The sequence below is a fragment of the Sciurus carolinensis genome, chromosome 12 (assembly GCF_902686445.1).
Source record: "Sciurus carolinensis chromosome 12, mSciCar1.2, whole genome shotgun sequence".
Taxonomy (NCBI): Eukaryota; Metazoa; Chordata; class Mammalia; order Rodentia; family Sciuridae; genus Sciurus; species Sciurus carolinensis.
Genome location: NC_062224.1, coordinates 77,452,496 through 77,466,634, shown reverse-complemented (window position 1 = coordinate 77,466,634; position 14,139 = coordinate 77,452,496). Strand labels below are relative to the sequence as shown.

Sequence of the window (14,139 nt, the reverse complement as noted above, 5' to 3'; positions counted from 1 at the left end):
GATTTTAGGTTCTAATTTTTTAAATTTTACCTTTTATTTTCCATTAATTCATTTAACCATTGCAAATACTGCCACTATATACATGTTATTAACATGAAATGAGATCCCCACATTAAATAAGGGTTGAGGAGCAGCTAGGCTAGGAGAGAAAAGAAACGAACATTTTCATGAGCACTTACTCACTGCCTTTCTCATTTTTACATAGTTTTCTATTTCTTTCCACAATAATCCCACAACATAATACAGTCACTGAGGGCTGAAACTAATAAAAATTTCCTTTGCCTGTGTTAAACAGTCTTGGACTTGACATATCTGTGTACTAACAAATACTGAGAACAAGCAAAAATAATGTCACTACTTGGTCCTGGAATATAAGAACATGAGCCAACTAAAATAGTTTAATTCCAAAATTAACTACGTGCTGGCCTCCTTGAGCCCACTGTTATTAGCAAACTATGCCAGGAACACAGACTGGACACGTTTGTATCTTTCCATAATGTCAGAATTTATTGAATAAAAATAAATTCACAAGCTACATCAATTTCATTGGCATTAATTCACTGAATACTCATGGTTCACTTGGTGATGTAACTGGGGTAATTGCAATTGCTCTTATTTCATTTCAATCTTAATTATTAACATCCATAACATTCAAATCAAACATCATACTTTTACACAATGATATATAGGTTACGAGGGTCAACAGTAGCTACAGCCTTTAGAGTCAACTAAAAACAAAGGTGAAGAGCTGGCAGAAATGCAAAAGAGTCACTGCAGGTGGTCAGAGGAGGTTCCACCCCTCCAACACAGCCAAAGAACCTGTTGGAGGGGTGGAACTTGCTCAAGGAGCAGAGCTGCTCAGGATATGGAACTCCTCAAGGCTCAGAACTTGTTCAAGGGGAAAGCCCAAACAGGTGCCAAGAGAAGCAGGGCGGTCAAGCTGAGCCGAAATCCTAGAGAAGAGCTGGGAGTTCATTGCCTCTCGAAGAGTTCACCAGGGGGTCTGATAAGATGACTAGTCAGGGTGTGCCACCTTGCCACACCACCATGTGTGATGTCTTTCCTTGGTGTGTTCGAGATCAGGGGGTTGCATTATTGGGTTCTGATGTTTTTGATAAGCTCACAGGCCTGGGTTTTCTGACATGGGTTTGATATTCCCAGGCATCCCTTGTGTCTCTGATTTAATTCAAAAAGTTCACAGGTGGCAATTTTTTTTAAATTTATTTTTATTGTAAACAAATGGGATACATGTTGTTTCTGTTTGAACATGGAGTAACAGCATACCATTTGCGCAATCATACATTTACATAGGGTAATGATGTTTGATTCATTCCGTTATTTTTTTCCTTCCCCACCACCCCTCCCACCTCTCTTTTCCCTCTATACAGTCCCTTCTTCCTCCATTCTTGCCCCCCTCCCACCCCCCATTATGTGTCATCATCCGCTTATCAGTGAGATCATTCGTCTTTTGGATTTTGAGATTGGCTTATCTCACTTAACATGATATTCTCCAATTTCATCCATTTGCCTGCAAATGCCATAATTTTATTATTCTTTATAACTGAGTAATATTCCATTATATATATATATATATATATATATATATATATATATATATATATATATACATACCACAGTTTCTTTATCCATTCATCAATTGAAGGGCATCTAGGTTGGTTCCACAGTCTGGCTATTGTGAATTGAGCAGCTATGAACATTGATGTGGCTGCATCTCTGTAGTATGCTGATTTTAAGTCCTTTGGGTATAGGCCGAGGAGTGGGATAGCTGGGTCAAATGGTGGGTCCATTCCAAGTTTTCTAAGGAATCTCCACACTGCTTTCCAGAGTGGCTGCACTAATTTGCAGCCCCACACAGGTGGCAATTTTTATTAGCATGATTCATTTATTTATCATTTTATGCCTCGTGTTTGTGCTGTGCAACTATGGTTTCTTTTTTTTTTTTTTTTCAATGACTTCTGTATGACCAATATCTGGTGGTTATCTATTTGCCCAGAAAAGTTACCAAATCATTCTGCCTTAGCTCTTGTATTCAAAATAGAGTAGCTAAAGGCAAACTGCTGCTTTATAAAATGGAGTAACTCAGGACGAGGCAAGGACAAAAGCTGCTACTCTATGCAATATGAAATAACTCAGCCTGCTCTCCATGGCTTCAATTATGTCATAATTTCTGTCCAATCCCAACAAGTTCTCCACTTAAAATTTACTCAGCCTTAGCCCCAAACCCTCTACATATCCTCTCCTGACTAACCCTTTCTGAGATATTGCTAAATCTCTGTCAAAGTTATGTTCACCTTTATTACAGTAAGTCTAATATACTTAGATTTGTCTGCCAATAATTTATTTTGTTTCTTTCCTCATGCCCTTTTGGAGAGACAACAGTCCATATTTTACATATGCCAACATGTGTTCAAACTCATACAGTTACTATGAGCTACTTTCTTGAAGAACCACCTGTTCAGCCCAGTTGTAACTAGCTCTGAAGTTTACATTCTGTCTACTGGTGTATACATTTAGGTATAAGTGTTAGATGAGAAAGGAAACACAGGCTGGTATTGTATATTCTCAGAAGTTCACAAATGAACAACTTTAGAAGCGACAGCAGCATTAAAAATGACAATCTATAAACACAAGGGAAATTCGAGTCCTTAAATCAAGTCAAAATTTATTTACTGCCATCTGCTCTTCACAGTGACATGGCAATAAAATGCATGAATAAATGAGTCACAGACCACTAAAGAGTTTCCCAAATGAGTCCTATAAACAGATGCAAACAAACAAGATCTGAAGTCTAAGTATTGATTGATAACATGAAGGAAAGCTTAGAATTTTCCACCTGATCCTAAGAAAAGCACATAAGCCCTCCTGGGTCAGTAAGCAAAGTGTTCTATAATCATAGGCTTTAGGGTTTGAAAGTTGAAATGTTACTGAAAACACAAAACATCAAATAAAATGCAAAATTATATCTGCTTCAGATTCATTGAAGATACTTTATTGACTTCAAAATGAAACAAGATGAATAGACTCTTTGGGATACAGAGAGAGGCAGAGTTAATCAATAGTCCCAAACAATTTGATTAGTTTTCAAAAGAGGTAGAAAAGGGGTGAGTAACCTAATGACAGAGTCAAATGAAAGAAAACAATGAAGCACTTGACAGAAAACAGAAGATACATTCTAGGTATACCAGCCAATGGATCCCAGCTCAGTAAGTGGGGTCAGGATGGAAAGCTGGAGTCAGGCCTAGGTAAGCATTGACTCTCTGCCATCGAGGGTCCTAAGGGACACACACTGGAAGGTAATGCAGGCCATTTGCATAACAGGGAAAGTTTCCTTTGACTCTTGGTACAGAAATCAACCACTACCACATTAGCATTATTAACATCGAAAATACAAACTGTACTGTTGATGACTGAACTAATAACAACAACAACAACCCTGACACTCAGGTGGCACTTGCTCTGCTTGAGCCAGTGTTATAAGCACCTTACATAAATTAACTCACCCGAGACCACCCATGAGGTAAGTACTGTTATACGACGAGGAAATGGAGGCACAGGGTGATCAACTTGTACAAATCTCACAGAAATGACACAGCCAACATGAATTAATCAGTTAACAATACAGTCACTTGCTCTTTCCTGCTCTAGTAATGTAGAAATATATTCTTTCCTCCGCAGTCCACTTCAAACCTTTGTTCTGAGTCCTCATCGGTATTTACATAGTCCGTAGGCTTCTCCTTACTTTTGGCACTTGGTGCCTATTTATCACTTACAAGGCACATGATTTCTACATTTCATCCACCATTTCTTTTTTATTATATATACTGATGGGCTCCAACATGATGCTTTCAGATAGAGATAAAAGAGATATATAGATACAGACAGATTAATTCAAGCTAATGAACATATCTATCACATACATACCTGGCGAGTGAACTAATTTAAACTCTGCACTCAGCAATTTTTAAATGTATAGTACATTATTATAAACCACAGTCACCATGCTGTTCACTTGATCTGCAGAAACCAGTAAAGGAAGAAGATCAAGAGGGAAGAGGGGAAGACATGGGGAAAAACTGGTGAATGAAATGTACCAAACTATATGTCCATGTATGAATATACTATCATGAATCATATATATATGTAATTAAAACATACTAATTAAAATAATAATAACAATAGAAGGGAGAGCAAGTGAATGAGGGAGGGAGGGAGGAGGGAAGGGAGTAGGGAATGAAATGGATGAAATTAGTTGTATACCTATATGACATAATGAATCCCACTATTATATATAATTATAATGCACCAATAAAAAATAAATTAAAATTTAGATCTCTAGAACTTATTTCTCCTGACCAACTGAAACTTGATAGCTTTTAATTTCTGCCATTTCATTAGGACACCTGAGTTGTCCCGTATAAGCAGCACTCTTGGAAGTATATTTAGTTTAGTTGGTCCAAACTGATTTGTTATATTCTATTCATTTTCATAACTGTAATTATCCAATTTAAAGGATAATTTTTATTTCTTACTTTTTTTTTTTTTTTTTATTTTGGAACAACTTCAAATTTATAGAAAAGTTTCAAGCAGAAGTCAAAGAACTTTTCTTCCTGAACCCTCTGGGAATGGTTTGTCAACTTGATATTCCATTACTCTCCCAAATACTTTATTGTGTTTCCTACAGACAAGAACATCCTTCTAGGGGCTGGGGCTGTAGCTCAGCGGTAGAGTGCTTGCCTTGCACACACAAGGCACTGGGTTCGATCCTCAGCACCACATGAAAACAAATAAAGATATTGTGTCCATCTACAACTAAAAAAAATTAAAAAAAAAAAGAACATCCTTCTATAGAGTCATAATGTAATCATAAAAATCAGAAAGTTAACACTTTTACTACACTACAATTTAATCCTTGGATCTCAGTTTTCCCATTAAATCCTTTAAAGATACTCTTTAGAAGCACATATTGCATTTAACTGTCCAGTCTCTGATTTCCTTTAACCAGGAACAGTTCTTCAATCTTTCCTTGATTTTCAAGGCCTTCATGCTCTTAGAGATTACAGACCAGTTATTTTTTTTTAAATGTCTCTCAATTTGGAGTTGCATGATGTTTTCTCATGATTAAATTCAGGTTACACATCCTTAGCAAAAATAGTTCTGTGTTCTCATTGCATTCTATCAGATGGTACATTTAAATTTGTTCCATTACTAATAAAGTCAGCTCTAATAATTTGATGAAAGTAATATCTGGCAGATTTCTCCACTACAATGTGCTCTTCTCTTTGTAATTAATAATTATTTTATGTGGAGTCATTTTTGAAACAATGGAAATAACCATTCTTATCAGACGTTTCATTTATTAATTTATATTAACAAGGACTCATGACTTCCTATTATATTTAGTAGGTTACAGTCCCTTAGATGTTAAGTACTATTATTTATTCAATGCTCACCAGGACCAACAGGAAATCTTCAAAGTGACTTTTGTGTCCTTTTGACATGGTCTGATCATCACAGAGAACATTTTGCTTTCTGTTCAACAAGATATTCCAAAAGTTTTGTCCCTGCCCTGGAAATAATCATAGCTTCAAAAATCCCTGATTGTTTTTATTAGAAAATGCCATTTAAAAACCTGGCTGAAATGTGTGCTCATTGCTAATCGTGGGAGTTGTTCCTACACAGTTGTCTCTCACACACACATGTATACACACACACACACACACACACACACACACATCCATATTTAGTTCTATATTTATCTTATTGATTTGATTTATCACACTTACTGAAATCCATGAATTCATATACATACAACCAAGTCCAGTCTCAGAATTGATTCATTCAAGTGGTCTCCCTATTAGAAATGAAAATCTTAACTCCCCCTTGTTTTCATCTTTACTTTTTGATCAATCCCTCTGATTATAATCAATTCCCCATTATTGATACTGTTTCTACCCTGCCTGGAGGACTATAAAATGTGTAAAACTATTTTTCATATAATCTCAAGTCAGTTAAATACCAAAGATAATTGAATTTAATTATAATTATTCTTGTCTCAGTGTTCCACTGATGAGCCAGTGTTAACTAGATGAGTCACCAGACAAAAGCAGAGATAATTCATTAATACATTTATTCTGTAAATTTTACTTCTCTAGCTTTCATTTCAGCAAAATCACTAATTGCATGGTTATAATCAAGACTTTCACATATTTACTTCTACTCAAGTAATTTCAAACTAAATAACCTTTCTTGGGCCACAGAAGTCCCTATGCAAGTTTTTCTAAAAATTTGTTTTTACTAATTTCAATTAGTAAATTGAAATTTTACTGAGACAACAGAAACTGAAATTTTACTGAGACAACAGAAACTAAGATAAAATCCCTAAAACAATAAACTGTTCAGAAACTAATTGAATTGTATGTGTCATTGCAGGCATTTAATTGCCACACCCTGCCTGCCTACAGTTACTGCCCAGTTGATCCATATCTGTGGATTAATCTAGTGATTAGGTTAAGCCTCTCATAACCCAATCATTTCATCTCTAAACTTTCTTGCATAGTCTCACTCAGAAACTTTTGGGGGACACCTCATACCTAAACCATAACAGTCATGTTCAAACATTTTAACATATCATATGACAGATAATTATAAAAATATTACAGAATATTCAAATTTAATCATATAAGTCATTATCATATAATAATTTTCATATTTTAAATCAATATCTACATCCAAAATTTTATGTACAGAATCAGTATCACACTTCATATGTTATATAAAGACCTACTTAAGGATAAATTTAAGAGTGATGTGAAAGTTTGCAATTGCAAAGCGCTTCCCAGATGACACGTCCAATTATTGAGAGCCTGCAGGAAAATGGATAACTGGGCAAGACAGTATTGATATTTGATGGTTCATTATGCAAAATGTATTCATAGTATCTGAGATGAAACAATCGACAAATTAATTTGTTTATTCTCTTACCTAAGCACTTCTATTCAAATCCTTCCCTTAGAAATAATGTTTGCTTCTGGTGTTGGCAGTGGTCCAGTCTACAACCTTCACAGCACTCAAACAAGGTCACCTTTTATTTTGAGGACATAGGGCAGGAAATGAGATGAATGCTGTTAGTTTGGAAAGGAATGGTTTAGAATTACAGGTCATGCTGCTCCATGACTGAGACCATATCATGGGTGACACCCTGACCATCAGTTCCTCAATAAGTCTGCATTTTTGTGTTTGTGATAAATGGAGCCTTCTGAGCCACAGGGCCCAAGCAGGGGGACCCTTTGCTGAGGCTTAATGACAGTACTGCTGTACTGTTTACACTAGGGTAAGTGCTATGGAAATAAAAGACAAATCTTATTGATGAGACCTTTTAACACAGGCATGGATAAAGGGAAGGATAGTTGGATTCAAATGGGAACAAATGACAAAACAGAAAATTTTCTATATGCCCAGAGATATGAAAACTTTGTACATACCCACAATATCCCCATGATTTCTAGACTGTCCCAAGGGTAGAGATCAGTCTCAATAGCTGTGCAAAATGCCCGATATAAATCAATCCACAGTAAATGTTGAGGATGAAAGAAGGGAGAACATAGCCCCAGAATTGATGAACTCAACTTCTTTTGTCTTAAAATAAGTCCTCTCCCCATATGTCCTTCACTTCTTTCTCTTTTGTCCCTATCAGCTCATAGCTGTGTCCCTCTTATCCCTTCTGGTCCCTCACAGGCACATTCTTAGAAGTTAACCTTATCTACTGACTTAGATTCAAGACACTAAAACATATTTGATATTTTCCCTCTCATTAGAGTTTTTCCTAGTGTTTCCCAGGGATTGTTGCACATAGCTATATACTCATTTATCTAACATTAGGGAATTATTTTTCCTATGCCTCCTATATGATGTCACTTTCATGAATGATGTTTCTGACAAGAATGTGGGTCAAAGTAATCTTTAACTTTGTTAAGATGCTTTTAACAACCAAGTAACATTTTTGAGGTGACTTTCTGGGCCCATCAAAAACAGGAAGTTCTTATGAATTAGCCCAGAAATCATGCAACTGCTGGAAGAAAAAACATAGGGTCGACCCTCCATCGTACAGGTTCAAGCACTGACTTCCTCAACAAGACCCCCTAAAGCTCAAGATAAACCAAGAATCAATAAGTGGGATGCCATAAGTTAAAAAACTTATGTATACACAAAAAACTTATCCACAGCAAAGGAGATGATTAATAGAGAGCCTACAGAATGGGAAAAAAAATCTTTGCCAGCCACTCCTCTGACAGGGGATTAATATCCAGAATATATAAAGTACTCAATACCGAAACCACAAACAACCCAATTAATAAATAGGCCAAAGAACTAAACAGAAACTTCTCAAAAGAAGAAATACAAATGGTCAGCAAACATATGAAAAGATGTTCAACATCTCCAGCAATCAGGAAAATGCTAATCAAAACTACACTAAGATTTCATCTCACCCTGGTCAGAATGGCAATCATTAAGAACAATAATAAATGCTGGCAAGGATGTGGGGGGAAAAGGTACACTCATTCATTGCTGGTGGAACTGCAAATTAGTACAACCACTATAACAAGCAGTGTAGAGACTCCTTAAAAAACTAGAAGTGGAACCCCCATATGACCCAGCTATCCCACTCCCTGGTATTTATGCAAAAGAATTAAAATCAGCATACTATAGCTGTACAGCCATTTCAGTATTTATAGCAGCACAATTTACAATGACCGAATTATGAAATCAACCCAGATACCCGTCAACAGATGAATGGATCAAGAAAATGTGGTATGTATACACAATGGAGTTCTACTCAGCCATAAAGAAGAATGAAATAATGTTACTTGCTGGTTAATGGATGGAAATGGAGAAAATGCTAAGTGAAATAAGCCAGACACAAAAAATTCAAGAGCCGAATGTTTTCTTATATGTAGAAGCTTGTGTAAAATATGGGAAAGATGGTGGTGGGGAAAGGGATAGGATATCATAAAGACAGTGCATAGATCAGTGCAGTAGAAGAACCAGAGGGAGGGAAGAAAAAAGGGTAGAAGTATGGAATAAATTTAACAATACCATGTTATATACATATATAAATGTACAGAAAAGAATTTTACCTGTATGTGTATTATGAAATTTTAAGCAAAAGCAAATAAATAAAGGAGTGAAAGGAAGATCAATAGAGGAAAGAAGAGAGAATAGGGGGAGGGAGGAGGAAAGGGAAGGAGGAGAGAAATGGGGATAGAAATCAAATTCTTTGCAAACCCAAACTATGTATAATTATAATGCTCTAATTAAAAAAAAAAAGTCTTAAGCATGTTCAGTAACAAATAAAGAAGAAATAACTGATGTTAAATGAACTCCCAGTGTCCTTCATCTGTTTTGGGAGAGACACACATGCACAAATATGCACTCCCAAACATGCTGTACTTGACCCTCTTCAATGTCTGATATTTTATCCTATCTTTGTTTAGCTCTGCCAGCTTTAATTATGATGGAATGCTGAGAATTGAGAAATAATATACATAATTGTCAAGCACCCGCGAAGGTCCCAGTTCCATATGAGGTCCTTGGAACACAGCGTGCCAAAGAGCCAGTCCTCTTCTTAAGGAGATTACAGTCTAAGAAAAAGGGAAATAGGAACATACAATTATAGTAACTACAAAATGTGTAAGTGGAACCCTGCATCTGCAAGTGAGAGAATGGGTTGAACAAGTTCAAGTCCCACCAAAACACTGGTTCACAGAAGTTTACACAACTGAGAGCATGATACATTCCATTTAACTTTTTAAATTGAGGTAACTTCTACTGAAAGTGAAATGCATAGCTCGTAAGTGTATAATTCAATGAATCTTAAACATATACAGACATACATCAAGGTATCAATCATGATAGAGAATATTTCCATCATCCCAAGAAGTTCATGAACACCTCTGGAATCTATCTGGTGACATCCCTTTTTCATCACTGATATTAGCAATTTGTGTTTTCTCTCCATTTTTCATGATTGGTCAATTTTATTACTCCCTTCAAAATAACAATTTTTAACTGTTATGCTCCATTGCTAATCATTTGCTACTTTATTGAATTGAGTTCTTTTTTATTTTTCTTTCTTGTACTTTTTTAAAATTTAATTTCCCTCTTTTTTCTAGCTTCTTAAGGTAGAAACTGAGATCATTGATTTAAAACCTTTCTCATTTTATAATATAAGCATTTTTAAAAATTAATTATAACAAAAATATTAATTTTCCTTTAAATATTTTCCCATAACATTTGATATGGGATCTTTTTTTAAAATTAAGACTTTTGAAATCAGTTTGAAATATTTCCCAATTTTCTTTATGTTTTTCTTTAACACATGCATTATACAGAAGTATGTTTTCAATTTCCACATTATATGGGGATTCTTAGGTATTTTATGTAGTTAATTCTAACTTAATTCCTCTGTGTTCTAAGGATATTTTCTCTAATGTTTTAACCTGTAAAATTTATTTAGAATTCTTTTATGACCCAACGTATAGTCTAACTTGGCAATAATTCCATACTCACTTCAAATGAATGCATATTCTGTATTATCAAGTAAAATATTCTATACATTTTCAACTAGGTCAAATCAGTTGACATATCTTTTTTTTTTTTTTTTTTTTTTTTTTTTTTTTTGCGGTACTGGGGATTGAACCCAGGGCCTTGTTCTTGCAAGGCAAGCACTCTACCAATTGAGCTATATCCTCAGCCCTGACTTCTTTTTTAATTAATTTTTTATTTGTTCTAATTAGTTGTACATAACAGTAGGATGCATCTATACATTTTGATAAATCATACATAAATGGAGTGTAATCTCTCATTTTTCTGATTATACATACTTCAGGATCATATTGGTTATGCAGTCATATGTGTACATGAGGTAATAATGTCTGTTTCACTTTACTATCCTTCCTACCTCCATACCCCTTCTCCTCCCTTCACTCCCCTCTACCTAATTTAAAGAACTCTATTCTTCCCTAGCGTCCCCCTCCCTTATTGTTAATTAGCATCTGCATATCAGAGAAAACATTCAGACTTTGGTTTTTTGGGTTTGGCCTATTTTGCTTAGCATGATATTCTCCAACTCCATCCATTTACCAGCGAACGTCATAACTTAATTCTTCTTCAAAGCTGAGTAATATTCCAATAAATGACATTTTCTTTATCCATTCATCTGTCGAAGGGCACCTAGGTTGGTTTCATAGTTTAGCAATTGTGAGTTGAGCTGCTATGAGGCAGTTGATCTATCTTTTATGTCCTTATTGATTTTTATCTACTTGTTTTATCTACTAGTTACATCAATTAAAAGAGAAGGGTATTAAAATTTTGAATTTGTATATTTCTTGTTTTATCAGTTTTACATTGAATATTTCAAAGTTCTATTATTAGGTTTACAGATATTTAGGATTTTAATGTCTAATGATTGATCCTTTTATCATTATAAAATGTCCCTCTTTGTCTCTGGTGATACTTCTTAAAGTCTAATTTGTTTAATGTTAGAATTATCATTGCTACCTACTTGTACTTAATAATTGCCTGGTATTTCTTTTTCCATGCTTTTGCTTTGAATTTACCTGTGTGTTTATGTTTAAAGTACATTCTTTTGTAGATAGTGAATCTTTAAATAAAAAAAGAAAAATATGACAATCTTACCTTTTAACTGAAATGTTTAATCCATTTATTATAAAAATCATTCTTGGAATTGAGTTTACCATATTGCTTTCAGTTTTCTCTATGTTCCATCTATTATTTGCTCTCTCCATTTTTTTTCTTTTTCTTTTGGCTTAATCAATACTTTCAATATTACATTTAAATTTTTCTAATTTTTTAACTATATGCCTTTGAATTATTTCCAGTGGTAGCTCCAGGTACATTGAACTTACTGCAGTCTAATTAAAGTTAATATTGTACACATAAATTGTAACACAATACAATTCTATTCTTATTCCTCCATATTTTGTACCATTTTTGTTATATATGTTATTGCTACATGTTATAAATTCTATAACATGTATAAATACAGTGTTACAATTTTTGCTTTAAATAATATCATTTAAAGAAATTAAGCAGTAATGTGTACTATTAGAATTCCAGAAAGAGAGAAGAGTCTAAACAGAGCAGAAAATACATTTAAGGAAACAATTGACAAAAACCTCCCAAGTTTTGTGAAAACCTTATTCTTGGATAAGTGTTTATCTAAAAATAAAGTACTCCAGGGTACGGTTCACTAAAAACACATAGACTCAAGTACATCAGAGATAAAATGCTAAAAAACAAACAATTCTTAAACCATCCTCAGAAGAAGAGATATATTACATACAGGAGAAAATGATAAAAATGACAGTCAAGTTCTCACTAGAAACAATGGAGGTCAAAAGACAATGAAGACACTTGAGCCATGAAGCTACTGGTCCTTCTCAAGATTTTATTCCCTCAAAGTTGCCCCCAAAATTAAAGGCACAGCTGCACCCGCAGGAGTTCTTCTACATCCTCAGGACCTTGAGTTTACCAAATTACCAAATGGTTTGGTAATTGCTTCTCTGGAAAACTATGCTCCTGCGTCAAGAATTGGTTTGTTCATTAAAGCAGGCAGTAGATATGAGGACTCCAACAATTTAGGAACCTCTCATTTGCTGCGTTTTGCAGTCAGTTTAACTACAAAAGGTGCTTCATCTTTCAAGATAACCCGTGGAATTGAAGCAGTTGGTGGTAAATTAAGTGTGACTGCAACAAGGGAAAATATGGCATAAACTGTGGAGTGCCTGCGGGATGATGTTGACATTCTAATGGAGTTCCTGCTTAATTTCACCACAGCACCAGAATTTCGTCATTGGGAAGTGGCTGCCCTTCAATCTCAGCTAAAGATTGACAAAGCTGTGGCTTTTCAGAATCCACAGGCTCATCTCGTGGAAAATTTGCATACTGCTGCTTACCGGAATGCCTTAGCTAATTCACTGTATTGTCCTGACTATAGGATTGGAAAAGTGACATCAGAAGAGTTACATCACTTCACTCAGAACCATTTTACAAGCGCACGAATGGCTTTGATTGGGCTTGGTGTGAGTCATCCTATTTTAAAGCAAGTTGCTGAACAGTTTCTCAACATGAGGGGTGGGCTTGGCTTATCTGGTGCAAAAGCCAAATATTGTGGAGGTGAAATTCGAGAATAAAATGGAGACAGTCTTGTCCATGCTGCTGTTGTAGCAGAAAGTGCTGCTATAGGAAATGCAGAAGCACATGCATTCAGTGTTCTTCAGCATGTCCCTGGGGCGGGACCACATGTCAAGAGGGGCAGCAATGCCACTAGCATCTTGTACCAGGCTGTTGCCAAAGGAAATCACCAGCCATTTGATGTTTGTGCTTTCAATGCCAGTTACTCAGATTCTGGGCTCTTTGGAATTTACACTATCTCCCAGGCTGCAGCTGCTGAAGATGTTATCAAGGCTGCCTATAACCAAGTAAAAACAATTGCTCAAGGAAACCTTTCCAGTGCAGATGTCCAGACTGCCAAGAACTAGCTGAAAGCTGGATACCTAATGTCAGTGGAGTCTTCTGAGGGCTTCCTGGATGAAGTTGGATCCCAGGCTCTAGTTGCCGGTTCTTATACACCACCATCCACACTCCTTCAGCAAATTGACTTGGTGGCTAACACTGATGTCATAAATGCTGCAAAGAAATTTGTTTCTGGCCAGAAGTCAATGGCAGCAAGTGGAAATTTGGGACATACACCTTTTGTTTATGAGTTGGAACCCTGAAGCACATACTGCAGGGGAGAGAGCGGAACATTTTCTCATCCAAAGCAGCAAACACATGAAAGTCCAAAGTCTATAATAATTTATCTTTTTTTTCTCAACCAAGTAAAATGTCATAAAACATAAATGCAGGTAATTAATCCCAGGTGACATAGAGTCAATAAAACATTCTACTTAAATGTTAAAAAAAAAAAAAGGACAATGAAGCCCTCCTAAAATGCTGGAAAAAAAAAAAAAAAACAAGAAAAAGCTCAAAGCTGAGAATTGTAAATAGAGAAAAATTACTTTTCAAAAATAGTATTAAAAGTAAAGTGTCAAAGCAAAT

At 35.4% G+C, this 14,139-nt stretch overlaps 1 pseudogene; it reads left to right on the top strand.

The window, feature by feature from the left end:
• The first annotated feature begins 3,533 nt into the window (after positions 1–3,533).
• On the top strand, positions 3,534–13,817 carry LOC124961408 (cytochrome b-c1 complex subunit 2, mitochondrial-like; annotated as a pseudogene).
• The last annotated feature ends 322 nt before the right edge of the window (positions 13,818–14,139 follow it).